This window comes from Carcharhinus amblyrhynchos, chromosome 23 (genome assembly GCF_965287045.1).
Source record: "Carcharhinus amblyrhynchos chromosome 23, sCarAmb.v2.hapA, whole genome shotgun sequence".
Classification (NCBI taxonomy): Eukaryota; Metazoa; Chordata; class Chondrichthyes; order Carcharhiniformes; family Carcharhinidae; genus Carcharhinus; species Carcharhinus amblyrhynchos.
Genome location: NC_137346.1, coordinates 19,181,763 through 19,196,342, shown reverse-complemented (window position 1 = coordinate 19,196,342; position 14,580 = coordinate 19,181,763). Strand labels below are relative to the sequence as shown.

At 41.0% G+C, this 14,580-nt stretch overlaps 1 long non-coding RNA gene across 1 annotated transcript; it reads left to right on the top strand.

Annotated features, from left to right (window-relative positions):
* Positions 1-9,380: 9,380 nt before the first annotated feature.
* On the top strand, positions 9,381-11,310 carry LOC145357217 (uncharacterized). Its single transcript, XR_013889279.1, has 3 exons — positions 9,381-9,454; positions 10,386-10,529; positions 10,636-11,310. It is a non-coding gene; the product is annotated as an uncharacterized LOC145357217 (long non-coding RNA).
* The last annotated feature ends 3,270 nt before the right edge of the window (positions 11,311-14,580 follow it).

Genomic DNA, 14,580 nt, shown 5'->3' with positions numbered 1-14,580 from the left:
CCCTCAGCACTTCTAAATGCCCAAATAGAAAAGCATTTCACCTAGCCTCATAGCAATGTAATGTCACATAACCAACCAAAACAGGAAAAAAAATGCATGTTGAAAGTGAATGAAGTCAAAAGAATAATGCATAGAATTGGAGATTTGAATTTTGATTTACAAAGCAGCATCTAGGCCAAATTTGATATTCAAAATACTTCATTGGACAATGTAAGAACTATTAATATATAATAGTATGCATTGTTAATGTCTTTGTCTGAAAATAGCAGAGAAAAATAAAGATTGTTCTATTTTTCCCTCTAATTCCAGCTGAGATACTAGCTGTTCCAAGTTTATTCTTGAGCCAGTCACCAACAGGACAGGGTGACATGTCCTCTGACATTTTTCCTCTTCACTGCAGGGAAACATTCAACACCATTCTGTCAATGTAAAAACACAGATTATGAACTCATAGTGTGTGGATTCATGGGCATGAACACGGACCTAACCACTCCTTAGCACAACACATTACGTTGAATGACTTCGATTTTTATTTTACAGTAGTACGACCATTATGAGTCACACTATAATAATTATGCAAGTTGCATACTTACAAAATTACAAATTGGTGTGTGCTGAGCAATATTTTGAATAGAATGGTTCAAATATTAATTTGGTACATATTTAATATTTTCATATGAAGATTTTATGCTATTTACCTTAAATAGTTTACAACAATTCTTAATTTTTCTAAAACCAGACATTACCATTTTTCATTATTGGTTCAAATTCTTATCCTTTCTGACTTATTATGAATGTGATTCACCAGATGGCAAATGCATTCATTCCTGTTAATGATAAGAATCTTAAAACAAAAGGCAATGAAGTTTAAGTTTATTTTTTAGTGTCACAAGTAAGCTTACATTAACACTGCAATGAAGTTATTGTGAAAATCCCCTAGTCGCCACACTCCAGCGCCTGTTTGGATACACTGAGGGAGAATTTGGCATGGCCGATGCACCTGACTAGCACATTTTTTCAGACTGTGGGAGGAAACTGGAGCACCTGGAGGAAACCCATGCCGACATGGGGAGAATGTGCAAACTCCTCACTGGCAGTGACCCAAGCTGAGAATCGAACCTGGGTCCTTGACACTGTGAAGCAGCAGTGGTAACCACGATAATGCAATTTATTTAAAAATTTGACGTCAGGATGTGTTTGATACTAGCACATCTGCATTTTTAGCGCTTATCCTTGCTCTGAAAGGATACTGCACCCTGCATGGATTTGCTGCCAATATAAACAAGTTTAAACCACTTTCTCTTCCTCAATACTTCTGTGACATTCAACACAGTCACTCTGTCCTGCTGCATATTCTTTCTCTGTTATCTATTTGCAAGACACTGTTCTGACATCATTTTGTAAATAGAAGCGGAACAATAGTTATGCCACACTTAACGTATTATGTGTTGTTTGGGTACCTTAATACAGAAAAGGTGTGGCAGCCATTGAGAGTATACAGTATTGAGCCACTAAAATGATTGCAGAAATGAGATGCTGTGGGCACGATTTACGAGTTTTAAATGAGTTATAAGCTTGCCGTATAGTTATGAGGTGGAGATGCCAGCATTGGACTGGGATGGGCACAGTAAGAAGTCTCACAACAGCAAGTTAAAGTCCAACAGGTTTATGTGAAATCACGAGCTTTTGGAGTCCTCCTCCTTCATCAGGTGAAAAAAGATTTGACTCAGGAGCAGCGCTCCACAAGCTTGTGATTCCAAATAAACCTGTTGGACTTTAACCTGGTGTCATGAGACTTCTTACTATAGCTATGAGAAGAGACTTGAGATACTGGGCTAGATTTTTCAGGGTATCACAGTCCTAACCCCCAATCCCCTCAAAGGTTGGAAGGGGCGGATCCCACCCAGCAGGACAACAGCAGCTCTGCTACTATTATCACCTGTTTGCCAATTAGGAGAGTTGGGGCAGGACTTCCACCACTCAGAAACAGAAAGTGCCACCTCAGAGATTTGCTGGCCATTTGGAGGAAAGCAGCTTTCCAGTACCAGCAGTGCAACCAGATCGGTACCTACTGCTGATTCTTTAATGAGGCTAGAAATGGTGAGTTGGGGTCTCATTGGATACCAAACTGGCAGATCCTGGATTGGATGGGCTGGGAGGAAATGCCAGGAGGGAGAGAAACCTGAGGAGTGGGGTTATGTACCCATTAATGAGGGCACCTCTGTCTAGCACCAGCCCATATAGGGAACCTGTTGGGCTAGGAGCTTAGTGTGCACCTCTCCTGAACTCCCTCTACTAAATCACAGCAGCAGTGTGATGAGGCTCTCAAGTGTGAATTAATTGCCTATTTAAGGACTTCTATTGGCCTGCTGATAAGAAGGCTGGGTGGTTGGCAATTAGGCCATCCACTGGATTTTATGCGCCCACCCAAATTTAAAACTGCCAACAGAGCAACATAAAATCCAGACTACTATGAGTGTCCCCTCTGGAGCAGAAAAGGCTAAGAGGAAAATTAATACATTTTTTTAAATGGGATGTGGGTGTCAATAACAAGGCCAGTTTGTATTGTCTGTCCCTGAAACTGAATGGTTTGCTAAATCACTTAAAGATTGCTGTGAGTCTAGAATCCGTTTAAGTCAGACAAGATAATGGTGGCAGATTTCCTTCACAAAATAACCAATTGGATTTTTCCCACAATTTGCCAGGTTTGTAGTCACTTCTAGTAAAACCAGCAATTTTCCTCAAAATTTTGAATTTGAATCCTGAAAATAGGATTTGAACTCTTTGAATTATTAGGGTAGTTCTACTTAATAGTATAGTAACAAAATGATGCCACTACCATATACAACAAAAGGTTCTGACAAGATGAACAGGGAATAATAATTTCCTCTGGTTGAGAATTCAGTAATAAGAGAGTCATCAGTTTAAAATTATCACCGTGGAGTCAGGAGAAATTTGTTCACACACACAAGAGTTGATGCAAAAACCATTGCAACTTTGAGTGGAATGTTAGATAAATATTTGAAACAAAAATGGATACAGGAGTTTAAAGAATTGAAATGCTGTGGAATTAATTTTGTATTGTTCTAGGAAAGAACCAGAATAGCCATGATGAACTGAGTGGCTCCTCTCTGTGCTGCAACCTTTTATGTTTCTAACCCAATTCATTCAGAACTCTCACATCCATACCCTGTCCTTTACCATGTCCTTTTCATCCAATGGTCATGTTCTCAGCAACTTTTACTAACTCCCCAAAATTGCAGATTCAAAATTTTTATGTTTCATTACTTTGTTATGCCTTAACTTCTGGACTTTTTTCCTCATATGGAGGCAGACAACAACAGCTTGACTTCACCACCACCTCTTTCAATCTCTCCACTGTCTGTACATTCTCAGACAGCTTGTCCAATAACCAATACGTGACCAACAGAAATTTCCTCCAACTAATTATTGGAAAGACTGAAGTCATTATCCTTGACCTCCACCACAAACTCTGATGCCTAGCCACTGATTCCATCCCTTTATCTGAGGCTGAATGAGACTGATCTTTATCTAGATGTTGCCCTTCTAAAGGATAATTAAGGATGGACAATGCATGCCAGCCTAGCTAGCAAAACCCATATCTTTCACTGAATAAAACAAATGACCCAGAGATGTGTTTCCAAGTATAGATCCATGCTATCACTAAAACCATCTATTTTTCCTCTGCAGCATTACCTGGCTCAGCTCATCTGCTGCTGAAATCCTCATCCAGGCCTTGGTTAATGCTAGAGTTAATTAGTTCCATATAACCTGCACTAGTAATATCATACCTTCCCCCCCCTTAAGTTCATCCAAAACAGTTGCTGTTTATATCTGTCATACTGTTGACAAAGGCTTGGATGTTAGGGAATTTGGGGAAATAAATAGTGATGTATTGAACATATAACAGAGAAGGAGGTGCTGGAAGTTTTAAGGAAACTGAAGGTAGGAGGGTGGCAAATGTTGTGCCTTTGTTTAAGAAGGGCTGCAGGGAAAAGTCTGGGAACTGTAGCCAGTCAGCCTCACATCTGTAGCAGGTAAGTTGTTAGAAGGTATTCTGAGAGACAGTACCTATAGGCATTTAGAGAGGCAAGGACATTAGGGACAGTCAGCATGCCTTTGTGAGTGGAAAATCATGTCTCACAAATTTGATTGAGTTTTTTGAAGGGGTAACCAAGAGGGCAGATGTAGGCAGTGCAGTTGATGTGGTATACAGAGACTTTAGCAAGACCTTTGACAAGGTACTGACCGCATGGTAAGTTGTTTCATAAGATTTAATCTCATGGGATCCAGGGTGAGGTAGCCACATGGATACAAAATTGGCTTGATGTCAAGGCAGAGAGTAGTTGTAGAAGATTGTTTTTCAAACTGGAGGCCTGTAACCAACGGTGTGTCTCAGGGGTCGGTGTTGGGTCCACTGTCATTTATATTTCTGATTTGGATGAGAATTTAGGAGGCATGGCTGGTAAGTTTGCAGATGACACCAAGACAGTGAACAATGAAGAAGGTTATCTTAGATTGCAATGGGATCTTGATCAATTGGGCCAATGAGCTAATGAATGGCAGATGGATTTTAGTTTAGATAAATGTGAGGTGATGCATTTTGGTAGATTGAACCAGGGCAGGACTTACTGGTTAATGGTAGGGCTTGGGGAGAGTTTTAGAACAAAGAGGTCTAAGGGTACATGTTCACAGCTCCTTGAAAGTGGAGTCACAGGTAGACAGAGTGGTGAAGAAGGCATTCAGCATACTAGATTTCATTGGTCAGAACATTGAATACAGTGACCTTTGGGACATCGTGTTGAAGTTGTACAAGACATTGGTAAGACCACACTTGGAATACTGTGTACAGTTCTGGTCACCCAATTATAGAAAGGATATTATTAAGCTAGAAAGAGTGCAAAAAAGATTTACAAGCATGCTACCAAGATTTGATGGTTTGAAGGTCATAGATCAGCTAGATAGTCAATATCTTTTCCCAAAGGTAGGGGAGTCTAAAACTAGAGGTCATAGGTTTAAGGTGAGAGCGAGAGATACAAAAGGATCCAGAGGGTCAATCTTTTCACACAGAAAGTGGTGAGTGTCTGGAACAAGCTGCCAGAGCTAGTAGTAGAGGTGGGTACAATTTTGTCTTTTAAAAAGCGTTTAGACAGTTATATGAGTAAGATGGCTATCAAGGGATATGGACCAAGCGCAGGCAAATGGGACAAGCTTAGTCATTAAAAAAAAGGCAGCATGGATAAGTTGGGCCGAAGGACCTGTTTCCATGCTGTAAACCTCTGTGACTCTATGACCTAATAAAGACATGTCCTACATTATTAAACATGGACAGCATTCAGTATATAATTTTCTGGACCTGTCATTTAAAAATGAACATTAACAAAGTGGCTAAGATGACTGCCAAGGATCAGGTGACTTTTGTTATTTCTACACAAATCATTGACTCATGTATGAAAATGCTTCTGGGAAGTTCTCAAAAGGGTTTAAGTAACTATCTACCAGTTGAATGGAAACAATCTAATAAACAATAACTACCAGACACGAAAGAATCATGAAGATAACATACCAGATAAAGTTTTCCTGTGAGCTAATAGTGGTTGGTATGTTGATGGGTTATCTACCATTTCCTCATACCAATCTCTCTGGTTCAAACCCATTATGTGAACAATGGAATGCACTGAGACTCGACTGAAACAGGCTGCAGATAACAAATCTATTATCCCAAGAAGCAGAGAGAAGCCAGGTAGACTTCAATGAAAACCAATTGCAGAACACTACCTGCACACCACGCTAATAGCACTACTACTTTTTTTAAAATACCTGTAGACTGGTACATTTTAAATGTCTCCAGGCAGTTCCTATTTCCATGTCCAACAGAACAGATACTTGATCTCATGAAACCCTGAAGTAATCAATTTTGTGAACTGCTGAAAAAGCTTTCAAGAGAATCCGGCAACAATGTCTTTAAAAGACCACCAGCAAAGGAAGGAACCATCTTCTCCAACGGGCCCACAATAACTGCTTTTCCTAAAATAAGTCAAACAGGAACTGTGAACTATTCTTTATAATATGTAAAACTCAACCACTCTGTAGAATTGTATCTTTCTTGAATCCATGTGTGTATCCGAAAGTTCGTGATTCCAAATAAACTTGTTGTGTTGTGAGACTTCTTACAGTACCCACCCAGTGCAATGCCAGCATCTCCCAATCATGTTTTAAAATTGAGGCATTGCTTAACTGGAAGCCAATGTAGGTCAGTGAGTGATTGAACAGGATTTGGTGCAAGTTAAGATATTATTACAAACAGGGTTGACGGAGAACGGAAACCCTTGTACTATTTCCCAATACTGAGTAGACTCACCTAATGACAGAGCAGCAGTATGAAAGCTCGTGATTCCAATTTTAAAACAGCCATTCATGTTTTGGATCCTTCTTTGACCTCACCTCTCTGTAATTTTCTCTAACCCCACAACTCTCCAAGATATCTATGCTTGTCCAATTCTAGCATCATGCACATCCTTAGTTTTAATTCTTCCATCATTGGCTGCCATGCCTTCAGCTGCTGTGGTTCTAAGGTTTGGAATTCCCTTCCTAAACCTCCCTGCCCTTCTATTTCTCTTTCCTCCTTTAAGCCTATCTCTTGGGGAAGTTTTTGGTCATCTGATCCAAATATTCTGTGGTTTAGAATCAAATTTTGTTTGATATGATTCATATTAAGTGCCATGGGATATTTTATTTGGTAAGTGACACTATATAAATGGCTTGTTTAACTTGTGCTGGGATCAATTTAGAGTACTGAATTTATGCTGGTAAATTGTGTGTATATTTTGACCTCCAGTTGCTGAAGTAAACAAAGACTATTTGCTTAGCTAGGTTACTAAAAAGTTTAGGCTGGTGACTGGTGGCTGATTTTAACTCCTGGCGACTAGCCATCAGAAGCAATGAGTAATACCATATGGGAGTGGGAGTCAGAGATGTCTTCAGTTGGCGCCCACTCAAGATCAAATTAAAATTCCATCAGAGACCCATTTATTTCACTGAACTCTGATGGAATTTAATTCATTTGTTAATGAGGTTCTTGCCAAAGTTCAATGGGAGCCTCATTTGATGCCAAAACCAGCAGTGTTTAAAAATTGCAGAAGTGTAACATAATAGAAAATGAAGAGTGCCCCATTTTGACTGCTCTTCCACTTTTCTCCTGGCAGTTGAAGAGAGTTCAAAACAAGATACAATGTTTGTTTTTGCAAGTTATGATTAGCTATTCATATTAGCTCTGACAAAAGGTGGAGGTATACAAGCATGAGCTGTTGAATATGCTGGTCAGTAAAATCAATTTCAGAGTTAGGAAATTGCACTTCACTCAATTGGCAACATTCAAGACTTGCTGGTTAGAATTTTCCAGAACAGGTGATGTATTGTGCAAAGAAGAATATGTTACATTAAAATGCTGGTTGCACAGAAATACCTGTTGCTATAAAATTAGAAAAACATAACACCCCCTGGTGGATGATGCTTTCAGCTTGAAATTTAATATCGTTCACTGTACTCATTCTTATTAAAATTTCAGTTATTTAATGTATGAAGTGACATGTTTTGGGGGAAAGACTGAGGAATGTTACAATTTTATAGGGGTTGCACAAACAGTCCTGGGGACTCACATACACAAATCTTTGACCTCTTTTAACCTTTGAAGGTAGCAATAGATTTTGATTTGATTTGATTTCTTATTGTCACATGTATTAACGTACACTGAAAAGTATTGTTTCTTGCGTGCTATATAGACAAAGCATACCGACCATAGAGAAGGAAATGAGAGTGCAGAATGTAGTGTTACAGTCATACCTAAGATGTAGAGAAAGATCACCTTACTGCAAGGTAGCTCCTTTCAAAAGTCTGACAGCAGCAGGGAAGGAGCTATTCTTGAGTCGGTTGGTACATGACCTGACTTTTGTATCTTTTTCCTAAAGGAAAAAGATGGTGGAGAGAATGTCTGGGTTGCGTGGGGTCCTTAATTATGTTGGCTGCTTTGTCGAGGCAGCAGGAAGTATAGACAGAATCAATGGATGGGAGGCTGGTTTGTATGATGGACTGGACTACATTCACAACCTTTTGGGGTTCCTTGCGGTCTTGGGCAGAGCAAGAGCCATACCAAGCTGTGATGCAACCAGAAAGAATGCTTTCTATGGTGCATTTGTAAAAGTTGGTGAGAGTTGTAGCTGACGTGCCAGATTTCCTTAGTCTTCTGAGAAAGTTTGTGGGCTTTCTTAACTATAGTGCCGGCGTGGGGGGGACCAGGACAGATTGTTAGTGATCTGGACACCTAAAAACATAAAGATCTCGACCCTTTCTACTTCCATCCCCATTGATGTAGACTGGGACATGTTCTCCTTTATACTTCCTGAAGTTGATGACATCTCCTTCGTTTTGTTGACACTGAGGGAGAGATCATTGTTGCCGTACCAGTTCACCAAATTCTCTATCTCATTCCTGCACTCTATCTCGTCATTGTTTGAGATCCGACCCACTACGGTGGTATCGTCAGCAAACTTGAAAATTGAATTGGAGGGGAATTTGGCCACACAGTCACATGTGTATAAGGAGTATAGTAGGGAGCTGAGAACACAGCCTAGTGAGGCACCAGTGTTGAGGATGATCATGAAGGAGGTGTTGTTGCCTGTCCTTATTGACTATGGTCTGTGAGTTAGGAAGTCCAGGGTCCAGTCGCAGAAGGAGATGTTGTGGCCCAGGCCGTGGAGTTGGAGTTGTGTTTCATGGGAATAATAGTGTTGAGCTGTAGTCAATAAATAGGAGTCTGACATAGGTGTCCTTGTTATCTAGGTGTTTTAGGGTTGAGTGCAGGGCTAGGGAGATGGCATCTGCTGTCGACCTGTTGCGGCAGTAGGCAAACTGTAGTGGATCCAGATAGTCCAGGAGACTGGAATTGGTTTGTGCCCTGTCTGTTTAGAACAGAGTTGAGGAGGAACTTCTTCAATCAAAGGGTGGTGAATTTCTGGAATTCTCTGCCCATTGAAGTGGTGGAGGCTACCTCGTTGAATATATTTAAGTCATGGGTAGATAGATTTCTGATAGACAAGGGAATTAAAGGTTATGGGGAGAAGGCGGGAAAGTGGAACTGATCCACTTCAGATCACCCATGATCTTATTGAATGGCAGGGCAGGCTCGAAGGGCTGGATGGCTTACTCCAACTCCTATTTCTTATGTTCTTATGTCTAACCTTTCGAAGTACTTTAAAATGACAGATGTCAGAGCCACTGGCCGATAATCGTTAAGGCACACTGCTTTTTCTTACATTCTGGGATGATGGTCATCTTCCTGAAGCAGATAGGGACCTCAGAATGTTGTAAAGAGAGGTTGAAGATGTCTGTGAATACCCCCCCAGCTGATCAGCTCAGGATCTGAATGCATGTCCAGGTACCACATCCGGGCCAGTTGTTTTCCGTGGGTTGATTTTCAAGAAAGCTGCTCTAACATCTGCAATGGTGACCACAGATGCAAGTTCATCCAGGGCTTCCGGACGGAGGCATGCTCTCGCTGACCTCTTGCTCAAAGTGGGCGTAGGATGCATTGAGTTCATCATGTAGGGGTGCATTGATGCTGGTGATTTTACATGCCTTCATCTTGTAGCCTATTATGTCTTGCAGATCTTGCTATAGTCGGCGGGAGCTGGTGTGGCTAGCCTGAGACACTAGCTTGATCCAGTGCTGTCTTTTGGCATCTTTTATGGATCTCCTTAGATCGTATCTGGCTTTCTTGTATAGGTCAGTGTCACCTGACTTGAACGCCTCAGACCTGGACTTCAGTAAGCAATGGATACCCCTGTTCAACCATTGTTTTTGGTTGGGGAACACACGGATTTGCTTCTTTGGCACACAATCTTCTACACACTTACTAATTAAGTCAATTACTGTAGTGGCGTACTCATTGAAGCTGGTCGCAGAGTTTTTAAATATTGACCAGTCCACTGACTCCAAGCAGCCCTGTAGGAGATCATTCGATTCCTCAGACCATTATTGCAAGACTTTCTTTGATGAATTCTCCTGCTTCAGTTTTTGCTTGCAAGCCGGGAACAGGAACACAGCCTAGTGGTCTGATTCCCAAAGTGTGGGCGGGCGATAAAACGGTAGGCATGTTTGACATTTGTGTAAGAGTGGTCTAGGATGTTTGGGTCTCTTATGGAGCAGGAGACATGTTGGTGGTAACTTGGTAGTACGCTCTTGAGCTTGGCCTGATTGAAGTTCCCGGCCATGATGAACAAGGCCTTGGGTGTTTCGTCTCAAGACTGTTCGTAGAAGTTGATAAAGTTGTTAAAGAGCCTACAGGATAATTTTTCTTTATTTTTAAGGGACATGGGCATCATTGGCAAGGCTGCATTTGTTACCCATCCCTCATTGCCTTGATCTGAGTGACTTGCTTTAGGCCATTGCACAAAGCAGTTAAGAATCAATCACATTACCAGGCACCTGGAGTCATATGTAGGCCAGACCAGGTAAGGTGTTTCCTTCCTTAAAGGACATTATTAAACCAGTTTATTTTTACAACAATCAATAATAGTTGTCATTGTTACCTTTACTAAGACTTGCTTTCAATTCCAGATATATTAACTGAATTGAAATTCCACAAGCTGCCAGGGTGGAGTTCGAACCCCTGTCACAAGAGAATTAGGTTCAGCCTCAGTATTACTATTACATTACCACTACACCACCTTCTCCACCAGAGTGGTTTTTATACATAGTGGCAACAGATATAAAAGCAAATAATTTATGCTGAATGTTTAAACATTTTACTATTTCAAATGCACCTGGAATATTGTGCCTATTCTTGTGCATCAAATTTAGGAAGGATGTACAGGCAATATGGAAAGAGTACAGAGGAAATTTACTGGATTGATACCAGGGATGAAAGACTTCAGTCACATGGAGAAAATCTAGGATTGATCTCCTTAGTTCAGAGAAGGTTAATAGAGATGTTCAACTTTATTAGGGTTTTGATAGAGTAAATAAAGATACATTGTTTTCACCAGCAGGAGGGTCGGTGTTCAAAAGTCATAGATTTAAAATAATTGATAAAAGAACCACACAGAGCAAATTTGGAGAATTTTTACACAATGCATTCCAGCTCATAACAGCTATCTGAAAGGATGGTGGAAGCAGATTCAAAAGTAATTTTGAAAATCAAACTAGATGTGTACTTGAAAAAAATCTGCAGACCTATGTGGATGAGCAGAGATGTGCAACATGGCTGTCTGGGGTGTCTGGCCTCCCTCTATGTTCTTTGGCTCAATCTGCAGAAATACATATTTATGTCATTACAGTTAGGAACTACATAATCTTTACATAGTACTAACAAATATCTTGATCAAATTCATAATTTGTCAACAACCAGCTTGTTTATTAACTTTTTTCATACAACATGCTTAACTATTTTAAAGCATTTCCTTAAATATGCATCATGGTATGCTGTAATTTTGAATAGCATGCAACTGGAAGCACTTCCATGGTTACTCAATCAAGACAGATGTGATTAAAGCTGTCTTTTAACTCCTACATTGAGCTGCAGAGCACACTGGTTACGAAACCAGTGTTTTTATACAAGAAGATGATTAGACTCTAATTGATCCAGGACTCTTGATAAGACAGTCCTGATGCCCATCTTCAAGACTCCAGAAGACGTCTTTAATCTTTGAATGTAAAAATAAATGCCTTTGAACAGCTGCCCAATCGTACATCTGCATGGCCCTTAATTGCACGTTCACAATTTTGACTAGGCCATTAGGGTAAGAATATCAGACAGCCCATCAAGTCAGATTGTTCTCCCACACCCAGCTAGACAGCACTATAACACCAGTGTGCTTACTCTAGGATGGTTTTATAGTTTTTCCATTCAGGTCTAAAGGCAGGGAACAGAATGAATTTCAAAATTGGAAGTTTCAGTTGGTTTATTACAAATAACATGGTTTCTTCAACTGAAAATAAAACTTATTTTCCACATTGTTCTGTCTTAGTCATAAATAATTGTGTTTTACAGTTTGTAAATAACAATAGTTACAAAGGATAATAGTTTTGTTCTTTGCAAGTAAATTTATTTGAAAATTGTCATATTTTTCACAAAAATGTATCATTTTACTATAATATTGGTAAATATAAACTCTTTAAGGCTGGCAACTCTAATATAATAGAAGTGTATTCAGGTTTGCATTGTTTTGAACAAAAACATGCATGGTTTAAAAATTTCAAGAATACCCACACCAAGGTAAATGTTCAAAAAACACAAACTTTATCTTACTTAATCTTTTTTTTATGTTTGTGCTGCATGGTAAAAGGCATGTTTTAACTTGGCAAGTAACTGTTTCAAAGTGCCCAAAATAATCAAAAGAACGTGTTCTGGTCAATACAGCATTTAGCATCAAAGGATACAGATACGAATAGTTAATTCAGTAACATGTTTTGTACAAAAGATAGGAGGTGTCCCTGTCTCACCTCATCCTGTCTTGAGATGTTATGGGTACACAGACTTGAACAGTACTCTTTGGTGGTAATTGATAATAGTGAATAATACTAAACCAAAATGAACAGAACCATCAAAGGTGGCAGAAGTAATTCATTTTAACCACAGAACAAAAGAATATGCAGGAAACATTTGTGCTCATCTGCAGAAGGGAGGTGGTAGTGTTTTGAACATAAGAACATAAGAAATAGGAACAGGACATCTAGCCCTTCGAGCCTGCCCCGCCATTCAACAAGATCATGGCTGATCTGAAGTGGATCAGTTCCACTTTCCCGCTCTCTCCCCATAACCTTTAACTCCCTTGTCTATCAGAAACCTATCTACCCATGACTTAAATATACTCAGCGAGGTAGCCTCCACCATTTCAACGGGCAGAGAATTCCAGAGACTCACCACCCTTTGAGTGAAGAAGTTCCTCCTCAACTCTGATCTAAACTGACCCCCCCCCACTTATTTTGAGGCTGTGCCCTCTAGTTCTGCTATCCTTTCTAAGCAGGAAGAATGTCTCTACCTCTACCGTATCTATCCCCTTCATTATCTTGTATGTCTCCATAAGATCCCCCCCTCAGCCTTCTAAACTCCAACGAGTACAGACCCAGTCTATTCAATCTCTCCTCATAGGCTAACCCCCTCATCTCGGTATCAGCCTAGTGAACATAGAAATAGGAGCAGGAGTAGGCCATCTAGCCCTTCGAGCCTGCCCCGCCATTCAATAAGATCATGGCTGATCTGTCGTGGCTCAGTTCCACTTTCCCACCCTCTCCCCATAACCCTTAATCCTCTTGCCTATCAAAAACTTATCAACCCGCGTCTTAAATATATTTAGCGAGGCAGCCTCCACCACTTCAACGGGCAGAGAATTCCAGAGGTTCACCACCCTTTGAATGCAGAAGTTCCTCCTCAACTCCGTTCTAAACCACCCCCCCTTTATCTTGAGGCTGTGCCCTCTAGTCCTACTGTCCTTTCTAAGCGGGAAGAGCCTCTCCACCTCTATCCTATCCATCCCATTCATCATCTTATATGTCTCAATGAGATATCCCCTCATTCTTCTAAACTCTAACGAGTACAAGCCTAGTTTATTCAGCCTCTCCTCATAGTTCAACCCCCTCAACTCCGGTATCAGCCTAGTAAACCTCCTCTGCACTCCCTCATTCTTCTAAACTCTAACGAGTACAAGCCTAGTTTATTTAGCCTCTCCTCAGAGTTCAACCCCTTCAACTCCGGTATCAGCCTAGTAAACCTCCTCTGCACTCCCTCCAAGGCCAAAATATCCTTGCGTAAGTGCGGTGACCAAAACTGCATACAGTACTCCAGCTGCGGCCTCACCAGTGCCCTGTACAGTTGCAGCAAGACCTCCCTACTTTTATATTCAATCCCCCTCGCGATGAAGGCCAGCATCCCATTTGCCTTCCTGACCACCTGCTGCACCTGCAGACTGGGTTTTTGCGACTCATGCACAAGGACCCTGAGGTCCCTCTGCACCATTGCATGCTGCAGTTTTTCGCCATGTAAGTAATAGTCCTTCCTACCATTATTCCTACCAAAGTGGACAACTTCACACTTGCCAACAGTAAATTCCATTTGCCAGTTCCTGGCCCATTCGCCCAGCCTACCTAGATCCTTCTGCAGACTTCCCACACCCTCTGCACAATTTGCTGTTCCACCAATCTTGGTGTCATCAGCAAAGTTCGACACCATACACTCGGTTCCCTCCTCCAGATCATCTATATAAATGGTAAATAGCTGAGGGCCCAGCACCAACCCCTGGGGCACTCCACTAGTCACCAACCGCCAATCCGAATAGCATCCATTGACCCCCACTCTCTGCCTCCTATAGCACCCATTGACCCCCACTCTCTGCCTCCTATTTGACAGCCAATCCCCTATCCATGCTAACACCCTACCCCCAACTCCATGCCCCCTAACCTCCTGTAATAACCTCTTGTGCGGCACCTTATCAAACGCCTTCTGAACCTTCTCTGCACTCCCTCCAAGGCCAATATATCCTTCCGCATATGCGGCGACCAAAACTG